The 9,455-nt window shown below is 53.4% G+C and overlaps 1 long non-coding RNA gene across 2 annotated transcripts; it reads left to right on the top strand.

Moving 5' to 3' along the window:
* The first annotated feature begins 7,366 nt into the window (after window positions 1-7,366).
* Window positions 7,367-8,348, top strand: LOC104583605. 2 transcript variants are annotated; one of them, XR_002964433.1, is made up of 3 exons: window positions 7,373-7,502; window positions 7,599-8,060; window positions 8,139-8,348. It is a non-coding gene; the product is annotated as an uncharacterized LOC104583605 (long non-coding RNA). The 2 variants fall into 2 exon arrangements; XR_731457.3 differs by having other exon boundaries at window positions 7,367-8,060.
* Window positions 8,349-9,455: the final 1,107 nt, after the last annotated feature.

The following is a 9,455-nucleotide window of genomic DNA, read 5'->3' as shown; positions in this document are numbered from 1 at the left end:
TTCATCTGCATTCGCTCGACGACCTCGTTGACGAACTCGCGCACTGCTTGGGTGTATGTGGGCTCGTCCTCACTGTCGGACCAAGCGTCCAGCAAGGACTCGAAGGGAAACTCCGGGTCTAAGAGGTGAATCCGCGGGAGGATTGTCTCGGTAACCTCCCGAGCGCAGTTGGCGACTTCGTTGGCGCCGTACTTGGCGATCCAGACATCGAGCGCCCCGAGCTTCCGCACCAAGTCGGAGAAGAAGGGGATCAGCGTCGTGACGTCTGTGCCGTCCACCTCCGCCGCCTGCAGCTCAAACTTGGGTGAGCCTGCGCCGGCCGCGCCCGCGCCTGCGGGCGTGTCGCTGTGCGCCGCCGTCATGGCGGCGGCAGTGCCCCCTTCTGCCGCTGAGTCCGCCGCAGCGGGATTGGATGTGCGAGCCGGTTTCGGCTCCACCTCCGCCCCCACGGCCTCGACGACCGGATCAAGATCGACCTCGGCCGCGCCCGTTCCGGGCGTGGGCGCACTTGTGCCTCCAACAATGAGAAGCGTGAGGATCGGCAAAGGATGGCGCCTTCAAATACGGCCAAGAGCGGTCAGGGCGGTTACCTTGTGCGGCTGTCGGGCTAGCCGGGGCAGCCTCCTCTGCTTCGCCTGCGCCGGCAGGAGCATCCACGAGGATTGCCGCGGGCGAGCTGCCGCTCACTGTAGAAAAAAAAAGGTATGTTCATAAATTCGGCTGACGAAAATTGCAATTGTAGAGGAAAAACGAGGACATACCGGCTATCGGCCCTGCCTCCATTGGGGCTGGGTCGCCAAGGGACACGCCCGTGTCCCTGCCGGCTCCTGCGGCACTGGGGTCGGTGGCGCCGCTGGCGTCGGTGCGCGTCCTCTTGCTGGGTGTACCGGGCGGGGAATCGCTCCTCGCCCTCTTGCTGGCACCCGCCGGCGAGGAGGACTTCGGGGGGTTACGCCGGAGCGCGAAACCCCGGAAGACCCCCCCGAGCGGGTGGCGCCATGGGCGCCCTCGGAGTCGTCGTGAACCGGAGAGCTCCGGGTGGCGACGGCGAGGCCGCCGCGGCGCCAGGAGCTGGACTCGCGGAGGCCTCCGCTGCCGGGGCGAAGGCCGTCGCCGGGGCACCGGTGACCCCAACAGGCGCTGGCGTTGCCAGGGTACCGGCGGGCACCCCGGGACCGGCTCCCGCCACGGTGCTGGCGGCTGCCACCAAGGCAGAGGCTGCCGCCGAGGCACCCGCGGCCCCGGTTGCCGCGGATGCTGTCGAGGTGCCGACGGGCACCCCTGAAGCGGCCGCCGCCGCGAGATTGGTGGCCGCTGCCGGGGCGGACGTTGCCGTCAAGGAGGTAGCCGCGGCCGCTGCAAACGCCCTCGATCTTCTCACGATCCAGGGCGCGCCATCGCTGCTTTCCTCGTCGTCGTCCTCCACGGCGGCGACCTCCGAGAACGCAGCCACCTAGCCCACCTCGTCGTCTAGCGACTGGAGGGAGGGCCAGCTGGGATCGGATCCGCCCCCGCTCTCCTCGAGCACCTGCTTCTCGCGGGGTGCTTGCGGGGGAGCATGCAGGACCCGGGTGGGGGTGTCGTCCATCAACCCCCACTCGTTGCAGGGCTGGAAGGCGCCGACGATGTCGCTGAGCGCCTTGACACCGGCGTGAAGAGAGGAAACCCCCGGAGGGAACTCCGTCGATTGGAAAATCTCGCCGGAGATCCCCCTCACCCATGTCCTGAGGGTCTCCAAGTCCATGCCGTCCGTCTGGAGGCGTGTCCTGTCCCCGGAGCCTGTGTACATCCACGCGGGCCGGGAACGTAGCTGCAGCGGGGCAATGCACCGATGGACGAAGGTGCGTGCCATGTCCACATCGGTGAGCCCCGCCAGCCGCAGTGCCTTGATCTTCTCCACGATGGGGGAAAAATCGGCGTCGCGGTGGTACCTGTCCTGCCAGCCGTTCTGGGGTACCGGCAACTCCGTCGGCGACTGGATGAACTCCTGGGGGTCCTCCACTCGGACCCAGCACCAGTCACCCCGCCACTCTTTCTCAATCTTCTTCCCCGACCGGACGATGAACTCGGATTTCATCTGGTCACGGGCACGGAAGATCACCCCTGACGACATCGCCTTCGCGTTGTCGATGCGCGGGTAGAAGTAGTGGTGGAAGAGCCCCACCGACGGCATCACCCCCACGAACGCCCCGCAGAGGAACTGGAAGGTGGTGAGGAGGAAGAGCGAGGTGGGGTGGAGCTGCGCCACCCGCAACTGATAAGACTCCATCAGTGCGTGGAGGAACAGAGAGAAGGGCAGCACCATGCCGCAGAGGAGGAAGCGCGTGAACACCCGGAAATCGTTGTCCTGGTGCTCGGCGCCCGCCGGGAAGATCTGCGTCTCCCCGTGCTCGTTGAAGCTGGAGGCGACGGCGTGCCGGAGCGTCCCCAGCGCCTCGCCGTTATAGCCGGGGCGGAACAAGGTGACTGTGGCGTGCATCTCCCGCCTCTTCTGGTCCTTGGCGGCGGCTGCTTTGATTGCCGCCTCGGTCTTGCTTGTCGCGGCCTTCTTCGAGGTTTGGACCTCCTTCCCCTTCCTGGTGGTGGGGGGCGCCATGGAAAGCGAGGGCGAAAGCTGGCAGGAGCACAGGGATGCGAGATGCGGAAGAGGATGGAGGCGAAGGGGCAGAGTGTTGTTCCCCTTTTGGCAACAGTGGAGGCTTTATGACGCCCGGCCGTTTGGTAACGGCCGGTTCCGTACCCTACGGGTGCGCGGGGATAACTTCTAATCACTGGGAGTGATGCGGGCCCACGCCCGGGGGCTACTGTCGCACCAGTGGCACCCGGGGTACCACCGCTGCGCGACGCGTGGGCCCCGTTCCCGAGTTCCTGGGAAGGTCTCATCCCGGGGAGCGTCTATGAGCTCCCCGGCAAGCTACCAGCCGGAAAGGGGCTAGCGGGGCTTCTGGGAATATTCCCGCCTGGGCACCTCCCGGGAAGCTGCTTCCCGGGAGGGGGTTCCCGGGTGCGTTGGGCCCGGGTGCTTCCCGGGGTCGACTTGCTGGGACTGAGGGTTCCCGGGCGCGTGCCCCCGCCTCGGGTGTGGGGCCCAGTGGACAGCGCCACGCGGGCGCGGGACGCGCGGTCCCACCAAGGCGAGGAGTAAGGCGCACGACTCAGTAAATGAGCCGACCGACGGGTAGTTACCCGTCCGATCAAAGGAACAGTGGTTGTCTAATCCTACCCTAGGGTCTTAGGCCCCTAGCAGTGGAGGTGGCACCCATGCACGCCCCCAGCTCACCGGGGGGAGTTGTATGCCTCCCCGTTGGACACTTGTATCCCATGCACCGTGGCACCTGTGGCATCCCCTTGAGTATAAAAGGAGGACCCATGCCAACGGTCAGGTGGTTGGACAGTTGTTCGGTCCCACATTGTTTTCTGGCTCGGTTCAGCAAGTTCGCTCAGTTCGCTCGGTAGGAGCTTATTTGGCTCCAGTAGACAGCAGCAGGGAGCAGTGAGGAGCACCTAGCCACTGAGAGCAAGCCCGGGAGGTTGCCCGGCAACTTGTAAACATTTGATCCGCATTCAATATCAGCTCAGACAGGCAGGACGTAGGGTTTTACAACTCCGGGTGGCCCGAACCTAGGTAAAAACGTGCGTGCATCTGTTCTTGGACTAGCGCATACCCCTAGCACTTCGTCTCGCCGGCCTCGTAGGGCCTCATCGGCCGTGCCGGTGATCACCGGGTCTCCGCCCCAGACGCCCCTACCGAACCTAAAAGGGGGTCGTGGCCGCACGCCTCCGGTGTCGGAGCACCGAGTGACGACATTAAGGTAATTTAACTGTTGGATCTGATATCTAAGGCAACATATCCTATGAATCCAGAGGCTCCGTGTATCCATGCATCCATTCATTCCCAGCTTTCGGATCCGTATTGCACGCACGTCATTGAAGCTCTGAGTAATTTGCACGTAGACACCCGCCCGAACACCTAAGTTATGGATTCACAGGATACGGCCCCGATATCTAATGACCCTTATTTAATGAGAGGGTATATTTGATGGGTTGCCAGGTAACAATAAAGTGATTACAGATCAAGTAGGCCCAATTTCTGGCCTACCAACAAAACATCAAAATATATTAAAATCAACTAAGGCCCAATAGGAATTAATACGTGTCCAATATGGACACACGATTGCTTATCGCAGGACCTCTCATTTGTTCCCTCTGCTATATGATACAAAACAAATAAATCAGATGGTTCGATTAAGAAAAAGAATCCCCTAAAAATAGATTGAGAAAAAAAATTAGGGAACCAAGGGAAGACGCCACATTGATCCACATCATCTGAATTATATATATTGGCCATCGGATCTTATATTTAACGGTTAAGATTTAATGAGCAGGATATGTCGCTTGGGTTACGAACTGGTTATATACTAAAAACAATATGAGGGTACCGAGGAAGGCCTCACGTTGATCCACATCACCTCAATTATTCTGATCGTTGGATCTGAAAGTTCTTGACACATGACCGTTAGATTTACGTGACACATAAATTTTCTTTCCAATCATGCGTTACATATATGTGACACGTAAATTTGCTAACGTGAAGCTACCAAATGGCGGGCGCATCTTTTTTAAACTAAACGAACTCTTACATGTCACGTTTATTTTCCATAAAGTCCACGATGCACGCCTTCGCTGGAGCCTCCACGCTCGCTGCTAGAGGGTCTGCCGCGTGCCTTAGCTCGTGACGAGATAGGCCAAGCTTTGGAAGTGAATCGTCGAGGCCACACCCATGATGAAAAATGTCTACGGATTTGCGTGAACAATGTTGCGTCACATTAATTCATCGATATCAAACAAATTAATATTACCGCAAAGTCTTACGCACTTTTGGTGTCCTGTCATTATTAACTGATTTTCTTTACATTCGGTCGTAATTAGCGATTTAACGAAGGGGCATCTAAGGGTTCAGTGTTAATTAGTGGTCTAATCTCCGTCTTCGTGTAAGCGACCCATGCAAGTATTTGAAGCGTCTCAGCACGGTGGCCTTGCAGCTTGCATGTCCGCTATGATCAGATGGTGCTGGCCCAGCACCATCAGCCTGCTACCGTGATCCGTCGTCGTCGAGACACCATTAGGTCCCTGCTGCCGTGATCCACGGCCGCCACAACGCTCCATCAGCCGCCGCCGGACACCGCCTTGCTCACTCACTGCACCGCGCGCATGCTCGCAAGGAATGCTTGCCGCATCATCCGTCCAAAATAATAAATAAATATTAAAAATACATAAGTCTGTGATCGATGTGTAAAAGAAAATTTTAAAATAATATCGCACAAAGTAAATTGTAGCAAACACATAAGTTCCTTATTCAAGGTCAACAATTTTATATTGCAAATAATGTTAATAAAATACAAATCTATTGCTAAAAATATAATGACAACCTAATCTACAATATAATATGTTATTGAATCAATCTAATGATGCAGAATATTTCATCTTATCATTTCAGAAGATGTGTCTTCACGAAAAACAAATGAAAAAGCTATACATATTTTGGTTAATTAAAATATATAAGAAATCAAATATTTCATTATACATGTCTAACCGCGCAATCTGCACGGGTCACCCCAATTATTTCCAGCCGTTAGATATGAGATCTACGAGTCCTACAAGCAATATGATGGCTACCGGGGGACCCTCCACGTTTATCCACATCATCCAAATTATTTACAGTCGTTAGATATGAGATCTACGAGTCCTAGAAATCATTCCTTTGATGTTAGTTCAGCTGGACCTATAAAAAGAAACACCGAGTCGAAACTAACAGGAGGAAGCAGGGGCGGAGGCGCTGTTGGGTGAGCGCGGCGTAGGGACACTAGCGGAGGCGGTGCAGGACGTGCGCAGGAGGGGCGGAGGTGGTGCAGAGGGCGCTCGGCGGAGGAGGGGAGGAGATGCAGGGCTGCAAGCGGAGGTGGTGAAGTGGGGCGCTGTCGGAGTTGGGGTCCGAGGATTTGATGGGAAAGTGAGGTTGGGGATGAGTAATTAATTATATTCTTTTGTGGGTCCCATCTACATGCAGGTTTGGCAAATCTGCACTATAGGAAAACTAAAATTTAGCAGTTTGGCTTTTGGACCTATGTGACAAATTTGGCTTTTGGCACGCCTGGAAGCCCTTAGGTATACAAATCTCATGTCTTCGATTTTAGAATTAAAACATGAAGAATAGATACATATTGGACAAAATCCAATATCAGTGAATTATACTCCCTCCATCTGAATTTATAAGACCTGGATTGAATTTTGTGCCAAACTTTGACGAACAATTATATAAAAACAGTAGGTATATAAACGTTATACTATTTACTGAATTTTCCAATACAGATACAACGATATCTCTTTTGTGTCGCAATAAAATCGTATTACCAAGTAATGTTTCGTCAAAGTCCGTTCTAAACCCGACCAGAGGGAGTATACCAATATGGCAGGAAATCAAAAGAGGTACAAAATGAAAAAAAGTCATCAGCACACGTAAAAAAATAAAATACAACAACGATCATCAGGTCTAGCCCGCGCATTTCATGCAGGCCACCATGCTAGTTGGAAACAATCTCAACGATTAACAATATCCTCTTCCCTGACATGAGATTGTCATGGTCGGCTATTCCACGAAAGGTTTCTCCATTCAAGTGCACAATGGAAGAGAATTGTTCGCTAACCCTCTCATCCTTGCATACATGGGCGACCAGAGTTCTCTTCCCGACTGACGGAGCGCCGATGATCGGAAGAACAGCCGGCGCGCCACCAAGAGAGTCGTGCTGCAGCAAGAAGTTCATAAGGGCATCTACAATGGGGTGACGTCAGTCTTTTCTTAGCGATGCCATACAGGATAAAATCTGACGTGGAAGAGAGAGAAACGAAGAAAAGGCATAAGCCTTCTCTTAATTAAGAGATGATCTCTTCACAAGAATGATAAGGCAAAGATAAGACAAATTTACCATTTTACTGAATTTCACATATTCTTAGCATTTATTTAGTTAATTTTATTCATCTAAACATTAATTCTAAGATAGAACCGTAAAAGATAATCATCGTACAACATGTTTTGGTGTCTTTTCTAATTGACATGGAATACCTAAGATAAGATAGTCTTATCAACCATTATACATGCCCTAAGCTTTTGCTTTTCGACACGGCGACCGACAACATGTTGTCGTTTTAAAGATACGCGTCGTGTGGCCTCCGCAGCATAATACGGTCGCATCCACCCATAATCACAACGAATTCCATCATGTTGGCAGCAACATCTTTCCAACGCACCGTTCAGCTCGACGAGGCACCTGGCCTTGTTTGTTATAGCCCTGCCATGAAGCATGCGAAAACGTTTGACAGCACATGAGTTGCTAACCTCCTCCTCCTCTTCCCCTAGGGACCTATACTTGAACGCGTCGCGTGCCCAGTAACCTCTGTACATGGCATCAGCAAGCATCTTGAGCTGTGCCAGCATCCCAGAGTTGGTTGTTCTCGTGGCATCTTAATCTACCTCTCGTGACTCTCATGGCTGCAAATTAACTGAATTCTTTCGCCTATACATGCTTGTTCGATCGTGGCAGCGCGCCATCGCTGCGGAGCCTCCAGGTGACGTGCATCTTTGACATGACGCGTGATCGGAAGGAGATGCTTACCGCGGCGATGAAGAAGCTCCACCTGCGCTACTACGAAACACAACATATTGGTTGAGCAAGGGCATCGGATCGACTGGCCCACTCCGAACTTATTCTCCTGCGGTCCAATCTCCTCTCTCTCCCTTATCTCCTCCCTCCCTCCCTTTTCTCTTCTCCCTGCCCGATGCCCCCAAATCCCCCCGGTCTCCTCCCGAACTCCCTTCTCTTCTCCCTGCCCGAAGCCCCCCAATCCCCCCAATCTCCTCCCGAACTCCCTTCTCTTCTCCCGAGCAGCAGCAGCAGTGGCCCGTAGCGCATGGAGCAGCAGCAGCAGTGGCCCGTAGGGCATGGAGGAGCAGCAGCAGTGGCCCGTAGCGCATGGAGGAGCAGCAGCAGCGGGGCGCGCCGCCGGTATAGTTTCTCTCCCTCCCTTCATCTCCCGTTCTGTCTCACACCCTCTCTCGCTTTCTCACCGTCTCTCTCTCACAGATATTGTTGGTGTCAGGCTCGGGGAGGAATTTTGGTGGCCGGCCACGACCATCGCCGTGAGATCCGGCCTCTTGCTTTTTTTGTGATTTGTAATCCGTGATTTATGGATGTGATTTGTAATTCGTGCTTATCTTTGATTTGTGTATCTGTGATTTGCTTATCTGTGATTTGAAAATATTAGCAGGCTACGGCCTGTTTTTTTTTAAATCATGAAAATAACATCAGCGTCGGTCGTGCTGCTTGACCGTAACTGATGAGTACCGCCGGCCGCCCGCCACTGATGGGTACCTCGTCACTAACGGGTGGACCGACCGTTATTGATGATGTCATCATCACTGGCAGGAAGTTAGTGACGGGTGTCCCGCCCGTTAGTGATGCATTTTTTCGACTGTTACTGATACACGTTTTTGTAGTAGTGGGAGCAGCTCGTGCTGTCGGCCGCGTGGTTGAGGTATCCTCGTTGGTCGATCTCCTCGACCACGGCCCACGCCTCGAGCTGCTCGACGTCAACGGCTGTCACGCCTTCCATCCGATCAGTAATATCGTACGAGCTAGGCTGGGTTAGAGAAGAATCAAGGATCTCCGGCTGCCGCGCCAGATTGTGCACTTCGCTTCAGGATCCTTAAAGGCCAATTCGGTTGCAAGATTCCCTGCAGGGATTGAGAGAGATTAGGGGGAAAATGCACTAAAATGGCAGCAATCCGTGTTACTCCCGGTGGGGATGGGCATAACCGAACTGGCCCTAATGTTGCGGTGGATTCCACGTCCTGGCAGGGATCGACAACCTCACCAGCGACCGGGGAGTCCCTCTCTCGGAAGAAGATTAGTACTCCTTCCGTCCAGCAAAGAATGTCTCAACTTTGACTAAATTTGAATGCATCTATACACTAAGTCATGTTTAGATACATTCAAATTTTGACAAACTTGAGACATCCTTTGTTGGACGGAAGGAGTATGACATATTAGTCCACTAGCGAAACAATGTCTTGGTCTAAACAATATTCGAGATATTAGCAAGGGATGGGGTATTAAAAGCAACAATGTCATACTCACCAATGCCATCTCTCTCCCAGAAATTGTTATCAATCCATATGAGCCTAAGTCGATCTCTGCATTCATTAGTGTTGATGTTTGTTTTCTTTCTGAACTTGTGCTACCGGAGGTAATTTAGCTCCCTGTTAACTTGTAGGTAGGGGAGACGTGTATGATTCTGACCTTGTTACCGAGGATTAGAGCTTTTGATGGTTGCCAAGTTTTAGTTCTCCTTGTTAACTGCTCATTTCGCATTGGGTTGCGTAACGGTTTTAACGGTTGAGG

The sequence above is a fragment of the Brachypodium distachyon genome, chromosome 3 (assembly GCF_000005505.3).
Source record: "Brachypodium distachyon strain Bd21 chromosome 3, Brachypodium_distachyon_v3.0, whole genome shotgun sequence".
NCBI lineage: Eukaryota > Viridiplantae > Streptophyta > Magnoliopsida > Poales > Poaceae > Brachypodium > Brachypodium distachyon.
The sequence above is the reverse complement of the archived record's forward strand: the minus strand, read 5'-3'. Positions and strand labels throughout refer to the sequence as shown.